This window comes from Chiroxiphia lanceolata, chromosome 6 (genome assembly GCF_009829145.1).
Source record: "Chiroxiphia lanceolata isolate bChiLan1 chromosome 6, bChiLan1.pri, whole genome shotgun sequence".
NCBI classification, from domain to species: Eukaryota; Metazoa; Chordata; class Aves; order Passeriformes; family Pipridae; genus Chiroxiphia; species Chiroxiphia lanceolata.
The window spans coordinates 25,395,472-25,410,206 of record NC_045642.1 but is presented as its reverse complement, the minus strand read 5'-3'; the positions used below and the strand labels follow the sequence as shown (position 1 = coordinate 25,410,206).

The 14,735-nt window shown below is 45.3% G+C and overlaps 1 protein-coding gene and 1 long non-coding RNA gene across 13 annotated transcripts in view; one reads left to right on the top strand and one right to left on the bottom strand.

Annotated features, from left to right (window-relative positions):
* The window catches only part of PHF21A (PHD finger protein 21A), a 128,236-nt gene extending 121,820 nt beyond the window's left edge, over window positions 1-6,416 (bottom strand). The window contains exons 1-2 of one of the 8 annotated variants that reach the window (XM_032691459.1): window positions 5,826-6,416; window positions 5,095-5,226 (exon numbers count right to left, since the gene is read on the bottom strand). The gene's annotated coding sequence lies outside the window, so the exon portion shown is untranslated. Of the gene's footprint in view, window positions 1-5,094; window positions 5,227-5,539; window positions 5,607-5,825 lie in introns of those variants that run through there. The other 7 variants (XM_032691460.1, XM_032691466.1, XM_032691458.1 and 4 more) reach the window with 7 other exon arrangements.
* On the top strand, window positions 6,392-14,193 carry LOC116788542. Of its 5 annotated transcripts, none has more exons than XR_004357672.1 (5): window positions 6,392-6,600; window positions 7,997-8,138; window positions 8,228-8,423; window positions 8,551-8,661; window positions 8,832-9,225. It is a non-coding gene; the product is annotated as an uncharacterized LOC116788542 (long non-coding RNA). The 5 variants fall into 5 exon arrangements; XR_004357673.1 differs by having other exon boundaries at window positions 8,547-8,661; XR_004357675.1 differs by lacking the exon at window positions 8,832-9,225 and adding an exon at window positions 12,874-14,193 and having other exon boundaries at window positions 6,393-6,600; window positions 8,228-8,329; window positions 8,547-8,661.
* Window positions 14,194-14,735: the final 542 nt, after the last annotated feature.

The window sequence follows — 14,735 nt, the reverse complement described above, 5'->3', positions numbered from 1 at the left end:
AAAGGACCATGCAAAAGGAAAAGGCTGGGCCAAGAGAAAGACAGCATCCCACAGAAAGAAATGCTGATGCTTCAATCATCCGAAAGTCATCCTGATGCACTTCCCTACTGAGTCAAGAGGCCTCAGGAGCATCTAAAGATTTTGTCAACACAGCAATGCCGTCCATAGGCCAAAGACAGCTGTTGCCATAGTTACTATCAGCCAGTTTATCAGAAAATAATTATTGCGATTCCTCAGAAGTTTTGTTAAAACAATTAAAAGCTTCAATAGGATACCACTTGATCTCCTCAATTAACTGTTTGTAACTACACTGCCTTTGGGATCCACATGGTTAACAACGCTTGGATCTGCAGTGTTGAAGAGGAACAAGGGCAGGAATCAATGTTCCTTCTCCCTTTCCTACTGACAGCTTGTATTTCACAGGCAGAAACAAGGAAACCAAACCACCGAAAGCTTGGCTGCTCTGCTGGAGTTCTCTCGCAGGCCTGGAGACTGAGTCCAGGCACAGGCCATCTTAAAGAGTCACAGGCTCAAATCTGCCCTTGTTTGTTTTAACCATTGACATATCTATACTGCAATTCAAGAAACACACAGACTACATTTTCAAAACCTATTTCTAATTACACTTGCAAAGATAGTCCCTCAATTTAGAGGCAGCCATCATAACTTCTGCATCAAGCAAACTTTCTCTTTTGACTACAAGTGCAGTACTGTCAGGTGGAGGGGCAGAATAAGAAAACAAACATCTCAAGAAATTAAGAAGCATAGAAGCTATGTGAGCGTGGCCTACAACTGAGATCACACGAAGCAGAGTCTCTCTCCTCTGCATACCACTTATAAATGCATTCCCACCAGTAACAACAAACATCAGGCAGGGGTTGGGGGTCTAGCGGGGGTGGGGGAGGAACATTTGTTTTCTGGTGTGAGGTTTTTTAAAGCATGCTTTGAGCATCCAAACTCTTCTAATCCAGGAGTGAGTACTTGTATTAACAGTGAAGAAGAAATCTCAGGCACGAGGGAATGAATAATAGGTCAAACCTTATAGGCAAAGAGCTTTTAAGGCACGAGGTACTTGATAATTCCATCAGAGATATTAAAATGATATAAACAGTAATCAGGAAATAAATGCTGCAGAGAAGACTATATCAAGTAGCACTTTTCCTCAAAGCCTGGCATGATCAAAGTATTAAAACAAAAGACTCTGTGGTAAACTTGAGGTTTTGTTAGGACAGTAGACGGGTCAATCCTCTCAGACCAAAGGAAGGGTCCTGCCAGAACTTTCTACAGCTACAAAAATTATTTTAGGGACAGACAATTCTAACTGCAAAATCTGACTGCACTTTTCCTCATCACTAAATACATTTTAAAAACTCTCGATTTCTATACATTTTACAGCCATTCTATGAGCTATACTTGCCACTTCACTTTTGTAATGTTTTGACATAACAAAAGTAGAATCAAACAAACTCAAAATCATACAAGTGAGGAGTCCAGTGAGAACTTGGTACGGTGCAGGAGCCACAAATTATTTAAAACTTTCAAAAGAAACACAAGGGCTTTTCTTTTCTTTTTTAAATGAGACTGTACTTGCAATAAGGAAAAAAAAAAAAGGGAAATAAGAAAACACAAAGTTACCCCCCGCCAAATGTAAATAAAATTCTTTTTTGCCTGCATAATGCATCTCTCTACCACCAGCATAAGCCAAACACTGGCTTTGTGCTATACTGAACATGAAATATTAATGTAAGATACCTATAAAAACTATCCTTTTATACCCTCTATTTACATGGTAAAGAAGTAAGTATCTAGCCCCTTGCATTCAGCGGACATCTCAAAACCCTTCTGTGCTCTGCCCCACCTTTCCAGTATATGGTTTGTTCCTAAATAACCTTTGTGCTGTTAAAATACATCAGAAACAGGATGTGAGCTGCTTTCTGGCACAGAGTAATTGAACAAGGGCAATTCACGAACATACAGGAGCCAGGCCTTTTGTAGAGTCTTACACTTCTAGTATACAGCTACGCATGTGACTGCACAGTTGTGAGCATAAAGGGTGAAGGGGACAGTGAAGAAATACTATTAGAAGCTTAATAATAGGTTTTTAGCACTGCTCCTTCTACACAAGAAGCCTCTCTCGAAGGAGAGGCTTTACAGTTCACATCCCTGTATGATGGCCCCTCAAAAAGCAAAGCCCTATCACAGCTATGAAGTTCTTTCTGGAGGATTTTAAACAAGTAAAACCAACAAACCAGAAACAATAGTAAAAAAGACTAAGTCACCAACATGTGTTTCTCACATGATAGTCATCTTGAGTTTCTGGTATCCACAAAAAATGCCAATAACATATGAAATAAGATAGGCCATCAAGGTTCCTTCAAACTGGACTAAAATGAAAGAGAAATCTCCATTGTAAATAATTTCCAGTATCAATTCATTTGACCAAATAAAGTTCTTCAGGGCTCTGAGAATAAGTATAAAGGAACTGAACAGCTACAATGTGTTCATTATAAACAAACCGCATGAGCAACCCAAGTGATAGCCAGGCTCACTATCAAAGCTTTCCAACTGAACACGGAATTTTACAACTTTCTAAGGAGTCAATAAAACACATTTTATTTTCAAAAACAAACAAACAAAAAGTGCATGAAAATTGTATCCCTTGTACAGATCCACTCCAAGACATTTTTAACTATTTTTTGAACCATAATTCCTAAGTTGAACAGGCACATAGAAAACGTCATCTCTAAAAAAAGAGAGAAGTTGAAGTAAGAACTATTTAGGCCCAATTCTTGAAGCACAGCTGAAGCTGAACGGCTTAGGGTTACAAAACCTAAACTCAAAGCAGAGATTGCACCGTTGATGCTGGAAAACACAACAGTACTTTTTTTTTCTGAGCAACATAAGTTTTAATTTCCTCATTTTGCTTTAAGTTCTTTGAAAGAAAAGTTTTTTATTTTCATTCCCTAAAGAAAGAAAACCACTTTCAAATGCCTTCTTCCAATTCATAACAAATCCAGTTCAGGGAGCACATAGAGAAGAGCAAAGATTAAAAGCTTTCCTGTAGAAATCTTACAATAACTAATGGCAAAATAATTATTAGTAACAAAACACTCCTCAACACAACATTTTGAATTATACACGTTAGCTTTGCTAGTTAAACGAAAAATCAACAAAATCCACAATGGGATCCACTCCAAGTTTCTTGTCACTTGGGCCAGTAGAGCTAAAAAGCGGGGATATGACATAGGTGACATCCAGTTGGTGGCAAGTACTCTCAGTGAGCAAGCACCTACCTTCTGCTAGAAAACGGGTCTCTTAAGACCTTGAAGAGACACTCTACACATGCTACTATGCAACATGAAATCAATGGATAAAGAAGTTGCTTCATAATCCCTCTGTATGAGCTCAAACTCCTAGCTGATGTAACTATCATAAAATAATCTAATTTCTCTACCACAGTAAAGTTGAAAGGTTTAAAAACATGGAAGAATCACATCATTTTTTTAAAATACAGTTTTAAAGTTTCATTAATTGAGCTACAGAATTCCTTTCTAGGAAACAATAATAAAAAGTGCCCCCAAAGAGGCAGTTTCATTTAGCTATCTTTAAGCATGCACAGATATGAATAAAATTCTCAAAAAGTCTGTGATCTTTCTACTTAAGTGCGGTAATTAACTTCTTTAACTAATATGAGTAGCTATGCATATTTTTTGTTTCTTTTTTCAAGATCCTGTTCTCAGTAGTAATTTAATATCACTATTTAATATAGCCTATAAAGTTATATCATACGTGATCACTAACAAGCTTAATATAAACGTTTTAGCATTTAACCTGGTAGAAATAATGAATTTTATATTTTTAAGGGTTGGGTTTTTTTTTCCTAAGGCTTTGAAAAGAATGTTATTTTTTTTTCACAAATTAAGCCCCAAAATAAGCCCATCTTTATCAAAGTTAAAAATTCCCCTGCCTATGTAGCAGATCCAGCCTCACCAACTAACCCGGCGAAGGACAGGAAAGCCAGAGGAAGACGACTTACAAAACTGAAACTAAGCAGGTGTCTTCATTGTTAGAAGTGAGCACAATGGGGAAAAAAAAGTAAACAGACAGCCAAAATCCTTCTTATTTCTGATACCTGAAAATCCACAGCTAAGCAAAAAAGATGCATCCATCTATAAATCTATGTATCTGTCTTGGTGTACAGGAGAATCCATCCTTTAACCTGATAACAAGCAACACCACAAGAAAATTTCCCTGGCCCAAAGGAGCCTACCCCTTACTGGAGCCCTGCCATTACGGAGCGCACATCCCCACCTGATTTCTCCACGCTCAGACCTGCCGTACATCACAGTACACAACTTTCCCGTGACACGCCAAGTTATTACCCCCAGTGGGACCTTTTCACATGCAGACTCCACAGCGAACAAAAGTTCATTGTCAAGCTCAGCGCTTGGGCCCAAACAAATATCCAAAGGGGGTAGCAGGAGGAGAAAGGGGGAAAGCACTCCTATCCACAATTATAAGATTTGCAGGCAATCACCGTTACTTACAAATAAAAAGTGGGAACAGGTGTAGGAGATATCATACTTTGATAGCTGAACAAAGAATATTACAGCACGTGACTGAAATGTGATGACATTTGTTCACCAATCGAAAACAAAAGCCACTCTCCAATGGCACTCTTTCCTCCACCCCCAAGAATTAGGAACTTGGAAATCTCTCCATATTGAAACACATCTGTTCATAGCCTCATTTTTTGACACTTGAGAAGAAGTTGAATGAAGAGCTCCATGCATTAATCCAATACGAATTCACCCAAAAAACCTCGTTGTACAATCCCATCAGCACCCACCAAACTGCAGAAGGTGGTTGGGGGGAAAGCTCTACCGACAGCGAAGCTCGGAATAATAAAGAACAGAAAAAAAATCAAAACACATACTACCACCAAAAAAAAAAAAAAATCCCGCAGAAAGGCAAGTGAAGAAAGGAGCATGCACAAGAGGACTACACCAAATGGCAGAGTCCCACATAGAGCCCCACTCCACCTACACGGGCGCAGGAGGGAGGGAAAAAATAAAAATAAGGAAGTGTCCGTACCTAATGCCGGAGCAGGAGTGGGCACCCCCGGCCCCCGGCCCCGTACCTGTGCGGGAAGGGCAGCCCCAGGGCGAGAGGGGCAGGCCCGGCTCCGGAATAACAAGTTGCTGAAGAAACGGAATTTTCCCGGCGCTGCTCGGGCCACAAAGACGAATGAAAGGAAGGAGGGAAGGAAAAAAAAAAAAAACAAAAAAAACGCAGCAGAGGCTTTACTACGAATTATCCATCATCGAGAGCGGCATCATTTCCCAGATAATAATAAAACTTCCCCGACAGCATCGCGGCGAAGGACCCGACCAAGAGAAAAGGGCCTGGAAATAATCATCCTGAAGGAAACCGGAGGGGAGGGGATAAGCCTCCCTCCCCCACCCCATCCCCAGTGCAATGTGTCATCTCCTTCCCCTGCTCCTCCCCCCAACCCCAATGTGTCACCTCCTCCTTTTACCCCAAGTGTCACCCTCCTCCACCTCTCCCGCTCCCGCTCGCAAACTTCTGCCGGGGAGGCCGGGGGGCCGCCCCGGGACGCTCCGCTCTTCCCCGCCACCCCCCCGAGGGAGGGGCCGGGGGCCGCGGCGAAGTTGCTGCTCCTCATCGCCAAGTTGGCCGGAGAGTGCGGGGCGCGCTGGCGCCATCCCGGGGGGCGCGGGGGGAAGAGGGGGGACGGCGCCCGGGGGGCGGGGGGGGGCAGGGAGGAGGAGGAGGAGGCGAATCCGAAAGGTGGGATACTACACCCTGCTGGCGGCGGCGGTGGTGCTGCGGGCCGGCCGGGGTCCCCCTGGCAGGACCTCTCTGTGAGGGGGAGGACTCTTCTTCATAGGGGGAGGGTGCCGGCGCCGCCGCTCCTCTGGGCCTCCCTGTCCCCCTCTTCTGGGCGCCTCTCTCTCTCTCCTCCTCTCACTTTCTTTAAGCTAAGCGGGGAGTGGAAGATGGTAGGTTGCTCCCTTCTCCTCCTCCTCTTCGCTCGCTCTCGCCTCTGTGGGGTCCTTTTCCTTCCCCCTCTCCGCGGGGGGCTCCTCCTGCGGCGGGGAGGAGAGGGCGGGCGGGGAGGGCGGCACGAAGCCGGAGAGGCGCAGGAGGAGAGAAACTGTGACACAAAAACAAGCCGAGAAGCTGAACTCTTCTTCAATCCCATTCACCCGGCCCGGCCGCAGCACCGCTCGCTGGGATCCCTCCGCCACCGGCCTCCCTGCCTGCCTGCCTGCGGCGCGCTCCCGACACGCCGCCGCGCGCGCCCCCGCCCGCCCCGGCCTGGCCCGGCCCGCCGCCGGAGACCCGTAGGGGGAGCGGGGACCGCTGCGCCCACGCCCACGCTCCCCCCTCCCCGCTGCGACGGCGGGGCGCCGCCGGCCGGGTCCGGGCCGGGGGGGGAGCGGGGAGGGCGGGCTCGGCGGCTTCTCCTAAGGGGGGGACTACTTGACGTGTCGGTGCGGCGAATTTATTTCCCTTTGCCTAAGGAACGGGCTGTGCTGCGGCCCCCATTGCCTAGGGAAAAAGCCCGGATGTAAAGTGAGTGAAACTAAAGTAGAGTGAAGTAGGGCACCAAACTCTGCCGGAGCAGCGGCGCCGCCGGCCGCGGCGGGCACGGGGCGGCCGCGCGGCGCCGCACCGCCGGTACCGGGCGGCCGTGAGGGCGCGGGGACCGGGGGGAGCAGCGCGAAGGGCGGAGGGGGCCGCGCGCCTGCCGACCCCCACCCCCCCCCATACACCCCCCCATCACCCCTCCCTCCCCCCGCCCGCCCGGCCCGGCGCGCGGGGCTCGGCGGGGGCGGCGCGCGGGCGCGCGCGCGGCGTCGCGCGCAGGAAGCGGGCGGGGGGAGCCGTGGCGCGTGGGGCCCCGCCGCGAGGGGCTCCGCACAGGAAGTTGATGCAACAGGGCCGCGGGGGGGGCGGGGGGCGCGCGCAGGAAGCGGCGGCGGGAGGAGCGCGAGAGCGGCGGCCTCATCCCCCTGGATGATCATCCCCCTGGATGAGGCGCGGATGCGCCACGGCCCGGCCGTCCGGGCCAAGAGCCGCCCTCCTCCCCTCCCCTCCCGCACCGCCGGCCCTGCCATGTTATTCGCAGGAATAGCGCACCCGCTCTCCGCGCGGCCGGGCAGGGAAGGAGGGTGTTCCCTCCCCCGCCTCGCCGTTCGCGCAGCGGGGTTGGCTTATTTATTTATTAACTTACTACTCCAGTGCCGGGCGATGCTGCCATTTGCTTTCGTGCGAGCGGCGCCGCATCAGTTTCCCTGTTTTGTTTTGTGTTTTTTTTTTTTATCTCTCCTTCGTTTTCTAATTCCCCTCCCAAAAGAAAAAAAAAAACAAAACACCAAAACAAGAGAACCAAAACCAAAAACCATGGCCAGTCAGAAACTTTCATAAGCAGGTTCAAAGCAAGGAAGTTGCACGCCATGGATTAAAAGGTTTCTGCGGTGCCCGTTGGCGTGAAAATCAAATAAACGTGACCTGGGGGCTCCTCGCTCCCTCCCTCCGTCCCTCGCCCCCAGGGGCGGTGCCGGGCCCGCCTGTGCCGGCGGCTCGGGGACCACCGTCCGCCCCGCTGCCAGCTTGGGCACGATGAGCTGCGGGGGGCTGCCCGAACGCGAGCAGCTGACCTGTGCGGGGTCGGTCCTTATCTGCAATACACTGGCTTAAGTTACAGGCATGCCCCTGTGCGTCTCCGCCTTCTGAAAGTCTCCGAAGTCTCAGAAATTCTTAAAACCCGGCCTTTATCTCGGAGCCACCATTGCTAAAACAGTGGGACATATTCTGGACGCCGCGGACTTTGCGTGAGCTCTCACAAAAAGACCGGGTTTGATGCAATGCGAACTCCATTTTTTTAAAATAGCCTCTCTCATCACTTTATTTCTTCAGAATGCTCACAAGTTGTGAATAAAAGTAAGTGTTTGCATTATCTCTGCAGATGCTTCAGGAAGTCACGATGAACTCATTATTTTATTGTGAAACTAAATCCATAAAGCAGTCATGATGAGTAACTCGGGCGCTTGTCGTAATTGGGCAGTAACGCACAGTTTTATCATCTGGAGGATTCTAGTGGGCTCAATGTGAGTGAGCGTTTACAGCAAGGTTTCCTCTCAACTGTAAAAAAATATTGGGCCACTGTTTATTTAGTTACTGTTATTTTCCCCATCAGGTGGTTGCCAATTCTCTGTGATTTAATTGTGAACTTTACAACATTTAGTGCCCTTCTTAAAGCTGTAGCTCCTGGACTCATACAATTATGCAAGAAATTCAGGTTTGTTTGTTTGTTTTTTTAATGAAGTTTCTAGCCTGTGGGCTTGTGGATGTGACCTTAGAGACACAAACCTTAAAGGAACAAAAAGGAAAAGGTACAAAGCAAATAGAGTAATCCAAAAATGCCTTTTTTTTTAATGTCACTTTGTTTGGCTTTTTGAGACAATCTCTCCTACACCGTCTTTTTTTTTCTTTCTCTTTTTTTTTTTTTTTTCAAGCCAGGTATGATACTGAACAGCAGGGCTGATGGAGAACTAAAAAAAGAAAAACACAGAATATATCAGAGTGCTTGTGAAATAGTTACCAATAGGTACACAGTTCATGGAATAACAGGTAAGGAAGGGCACGTGGACAGGACTACCAAAAATCTAGCAGCCACTGCAGTAGATTTTTCATGTGTCCAACACTGTCAAGAAATGTATGGTTAGTATAATTAAGATATTACGCAGTTTCTAATGAATATATATTTGCTTTTTATACTTCTTTCTACTTTATTTATACAGCTTTTGAACAGACCAAGTAATCCTGGGACAAGGTCTATTACTGTCAGATCTGCTTGTAAGTTTACTGTGATTTCTCCTGGGGCTGGGGCACCATCCAGCCACCTCCCTCCTCACCCCTCCAGTCTTGAGTCCATAACCAATTTTTAAACACTCTGAAAATCCCAGCCCCAAAACTCTGATTTCCCCCCCTCCAAGTAAACCTTTACTACCAGCCCTTCAAGCTGTAGAGGCTGAGTGTTACAGCGAAGGCAGCCTGGATTTTGATTTTACTTTCAGTTAGAGTTTGAAGCAAGAAGGGGAGTCGGCTTACTCTGAAAACTATAAGACCAGAGTTGCTTTTTTCCTTCAGATTTTTTTGATAGACACACCAGAGAAATAAACTGAGTAAAGCCAATGTATTTCACTGTTTTTTTCTCTTTCTGGTTAACAAGCTAGTTAAATGAAGCTAGAATGAGTGATTTAAGTGTTTTTAGAGATTTGGCCTGTTTATTCTGCTGAGAAGTCAATACACACAGCCTAAAGTTTGTTTTGGAGATGAACTTTGGACAAAGTTCAAAGGAAAAATAATCATTAGCTGTTACTGTAGATGCACACAGAAATTTTTCATTGTTTGTCTTAGAACTCAAACCCTAATGGGTACTCACACACTGCCCACAGTAATCTTTGGGTCACAGCCAGGTAGAGTGGCTCAGATGATTTGCACAGAATCATAGAATGCTTTGGGTTGAAAGGGACCTTAAAGGTTGTCTAGTTCCAACACCCCTGCCAAGGGCAGGTACACATTCTGCAAGACCAGGTTGCTCAGAACGCCATTCAGCCTGGCCTTGAACACTTCCAGGGTTGGAGCATCCACAACCTCTTTGGGCAACCTGTTTCAGTGCCTCACCACCCTCACAGTGAAGAATCTCTTGCTAACATTCCCCCTTGTCCTATCACTAGATGCCTTGTCAGAAGTCCCTCTCCAGTTTTCTTGTAGACCCCCTTTAGGTACTGGAGAACTGCTATAAGGTCTCCTCAGAGGCTGAACAGCCCCAACTCTCTCAGCCCATCTTCACATGGGAAATGCTCAAGCCCTCTGATCATCTTTGTGGCTCTCCTCTGGTCTTGCTCCAGCAGGTCCGTGTCATTCTTATACTGGGGACCACAGAATTGGACAAAGCACTCCAGCTTCTCATAAGGTCTCCGGAGAGTAGAGTAGAGAGGGAGAATCACCTCACTCGACCTGCTGGCCACAGTGTTTTGATGCAGCCCAGGATGTGACCCTGCACATTGCTGGGTCATGTTGGACTTCTTGTCAACCAAACTGAACTCAGCAGTTTAAACCACCTGATTATCACAGACGTGCTGAAAGTTTTTCCTTTAAAAGAAGTGTACATACACTACTCCTTTGTTCAGACTTGCAATGCTGAAGAGAAGTGGTTCCTGCCTTTGTGCTACTTCCCTTCCATGTCAGCAAAAAGGGCCACTACAGGTGTATGTGAAGCATTCACCTTCTTGTAGCATTAGAAGTGGTTTCATGTACGAAATGGAAAGCAATGATACCATCAAATGCACAGCCAAATGCTTGTTCATTGGCTTCGTACAGAGATATCTAGCACAATTTCCTTGCAGTGAAAAGAAATCTTGCTAGAAGCCTAGCAAAAAAATTCCCTCCTTTGCTTGTTGAGTCTTTGTGCACAAAGTTGACCCATGCACTTCTGCCTCCAAATGTGATACTGCTCATCAAAAGTCATAGTTTGGTTTGTCCAGATTTTGCACTTTCTGCTTGATCACATCATCCTGGATGCTCGTCCAGTCCTCTTTGCCAAGTTTGTTTCCTAAGAGCACTTAGAAGTACAAGGCTAATCCAAAGTAATTTCAGAATTAGTGTAAAACTCGGAAAAATCGACAGGATTTGATGAGAACTTGTAAGGAGCTGCTAAATGGTATTTCTCATTGAATGTTATTTCACCAGTTTTGAAGAATTTCAGAGAAAGAAGCACAGTACATGTAAAGTATTAATGCAGGGGCACATCAAGAGTAATAGTCATTGCTAACAATTATTGTACCAAGTGTTCAAAATAACAAGTTACATCAAGTTACAAGTTACAGCTTTGCTGTAGCCATCCCATCTTGCAGTGCTGTTTGTTGAGAATACTTGGGACAAAGTCTGAGAAGACATTAGTTAACATGCAGAAACAGTCTTGTAGCAACTCTTGTTAAAAGGAATTAGCAGCAAATGCTCTGGCTCCTAACATACAGGTCACAGATTAGGTTGACAATAGAGTAGCCACACAGCATTTTCTCTTCCCCTGGTTTTCAGCAACAAAACTACCTTAAAAACTAAACTAAGAGCTAGTTACTTGTCTATTGCTGTTTTTCACTGTGCTTTTGGCAGGAATGCTAGATGGCTGCAAGTAAGAGAGGAGATAGCCTGTGCAGCCGTGCTTAAAAGAGAAAGCCATAAGACCATTTCAGGCAAGACGTACCCCAGCCTAAGAAAACAGCCGGCAATCTCTGTTTTTCTCATCGGTTTTTGAACACAGGGTTATCTCTCCAGCAGGATCCAGGCAAGGAGCTCCTTTTACAAGCAAATATCTCCCCCTTCTCAGGGTCAGGGAAGGATAGGGCATCACTCACTTCCAGATGATAAGGAAAATTAAGCAGACTGTTTAGACCACCAGTTGGGGCTAGAGCCTGAAAACATTGCTCACATGAGGCATTCACCATTAAGGATATCAGCCTAAGTGGAAATTGCATTGCTTAACACAACAACCTCTGACTTCAACCATGGATTATTGCCTTACACGGGAGCTATTGCTTACAGCAGCCAATAAAGCAGACCCCTGCTTACCCCGTTTCATCCCAAAACGACTTGCTTACTCATCAGCTGTCAGTCGGTCCAGGCAGCAGCAGTGCAGCCACAAATCTCACTTTTCTGATGTTCTGCCTGGGAGGCAGATAGGATGAGCTAAAAACGGTCGTAAGGAGTGCATTGGCTGGGACCTATATTCCAGGAAAAGTAATTCAACATTCAGGCTGCCCTGTTCCTTTTGCAAAATTCATGTTCTCCAGGCTGCCCCCAGCAGCTGAGCCAGGGAAAGCCTGTCAGCGCAGCATAGTGTTATGTCTGTAGTGAGATTTCACTGGGGATGCAAGCTCTTCTGAGGTTGGCCTTGAAAGGATAACTCCATCCTGCCATCTCTTCCCCTGATCATTACTGTTTTGGTTACCAGAGATATCCATTATTTCATACAGAAAGTAGAGGACTGTAGCTCAGAGCCTGGCCTGCTGCACCCAGAGAGTGGAGGGCACCTGTGAGGACCCACCACTGTCTCATACTTGCCAACAGCTCCCAAAGCTCTTCTTTCTTGGTTTCCCTCTTAGGCTTTCAGTCTTGTTAAGGTTTCAGTATGTAAAGTCAGAAAGGTTGTAATCTCCTTATCTAATCTGACCTTTAGCAAAATGCTGGATATTTCAACCACTACTTCTGTATCAGATCTGAAATTACAGGAGGCCAGAGGGTATTTTACCCTTCATCAGCCATTGCTTTCTGCTTCTGGAAGGTGCATCTGCTTTCAGAGAGGCTGGTGGTCTGGCTGCTTCCAGATTGAAGGAAGATCTGAGCAGCAATCCTGTGTCTGGGAGTCAAGAGTAATGGGTTTCCTTGCCTTTTTTATCTTTTCTCTTTAAGTAGAAGTGAGCAGTCATAAAGGGGACATTGCTCATGGCTCTCAGGTGGCTGACCAGGCTGACTAAGCATGCTTATGGATCCTGTACACTGTTTAGAATCACAATGAACTAGAGATTGTGTGCCAATATGCAAATGGTCCGGGCAACAGTTTCTCATTTTTAAGCCAGTGGTATGAAGTATCCTAGGAGCAATTGCAGTTCCATTATCAGGTAAAAGAAACTCTTTTTGACTCATTGTCCTTTTTGTTAAACAACAGAATGCCCCCTAATTCAGGCTGATTTGTTGTAATGTTGGTCACCCTGCTAAATTTTTCAGCCGGAGGTTATTGGACTACTAGTGATTAGTCTCCATCAAAATACCCTTTTCCAGATCCTTCAGAAGAATTCTCCTGTCTTTGAGGAACTTGGAGAGGAAAAATGTAATAGAATTGGAAAGCTATGAATGGAAATGAAACCACTGAGTATGTTTTCAAGGACCCGCTGAAAGGAATTTGCAACTTTCGTAATGGAGCATATCAGTGTGTCACTAGCCTGATAAGCAAATAGAAAGGCAGAGTGGTAAACTAAAGGCATGAGCCACAGACCATGACAGCAGCTACCAGGTTGTAATGCAGACGTATAGATATCGCAACAGGTAGGCCTCCCACATGCATAGAAATCAGACATTCTGACAAACAGCATCAAAAAAAAAAAGTGCATTTCTGTAAACAATTAAACACCAGTAGAAGGGGTGTCATGTCTGTTTAGTCTTCTCAGATGTTAGTGGTCATTTTGGCACCTTAAGGAGAGACATGATAAACCAGAGAAGAGAGGCAAGGAGCCTAAGGAAACTACAGGATGATGATAATTGCAAGATGTTAAGTACTTCAAATATAAATACTGATTGTGGTTTTCAAAAATATTTCTGTAAATTTGTCCCCTAAACCCTTCTATATCGCTAGATACATAAAAAGCTTGTAGTTTGAGTGGATGGAGCATCTAAGAAGCAATTCAGTTCTCTAAGTATTTAACTAGACATATATTTGAGCTGCCAGTTTGGGACTACCAGCTTAGCATGATTTTGTCCTATAGAGTAATGTAGCAAGAAGAATATCAATGTTTGAACATAGTAAAGAAGTAGTAAGCTTTGGGAAGTATTAAACTACTGGAATCCTGTGTATTTATTACATGTTGTCTTGACTTTACTGTGCTGAAAAGTAGCTCAGCATAGGCACAAGGACAAGGGAGGGAAGAAGAACTGTGAAAAAAGTGTTATGGAGGGATGAGGAAGGGGAAACCTAGGAGCAGAGCTCTGCCTGGCTTTGCATGCAAGAATAAGAGTTAAAAATGACTCAGTGGACAGAAAGGTCAATGCTAGTGCAAATGTGCAGAGTGAGTTTTCACGGCCCAACAATAAGTAGCGTTAGTCATCTCTAGATTGTCTGGGATTAAGTGTATTGTGGGTAAAGATCCCCCCAAGATGACTGATGCTGAACTAGCATGGGCTCGCTCACACACCACCACGCCACACAGCCTTGCATCTTCTGAGGAGCTGTGGCCCCCTGCGCTTCACAGCCTCTGGAGTCACCAGTCCTTCCTGATGGCATGACACCTTCTTCTCCAAGCTTCCCTGATGGGTCTGGCTATTTCTGGGTTTCTGCTTTGGCTGTGTTATCTTATCTTGCTGCTTTCTGGGATAATCCAGAGTTTAATGTGGCTGAGTTTTGAACTGAGTGAGAAGGGGCAAAATAAGATCAAAAAAAGAGTCAATAAACCTGATGGACAGGGAAGACGTCTGCACAGCGAGACATTGCCCTTTTTATTTAGTCATGTCTTACAATACAGCTACCACATCATAAATTCAGAGACACGTGTTTGGAGAGAGAGGTCCTCACGGATATTTTATTTATAATTGATTTAATATCTTCCACTCAATTCTTCTGTTGTTTGAGTGATAGGCAAGTTGCAAAATATATCACTCAAGAGTTAGGGAATTAGGCAATTAAACCTGTTTGTGTGTTCTTTGTGTTCAAAATTGATTAATAACAGTAAAATACACCAACATCATGCTTTTCAGCTAAAAGACAGTTAGATAATGTCAATATATTCACAAATCTCATTGGCATTGCTTCCCTATACGAACAGTACACGTAAATATAAATGTATTTTTCTCTCATAAGGAGGGACAGAATGAAAACACTGTTGCTTTCAAAACTCCTATTAGACAATCAGATGGAAATAATAGAATCACAG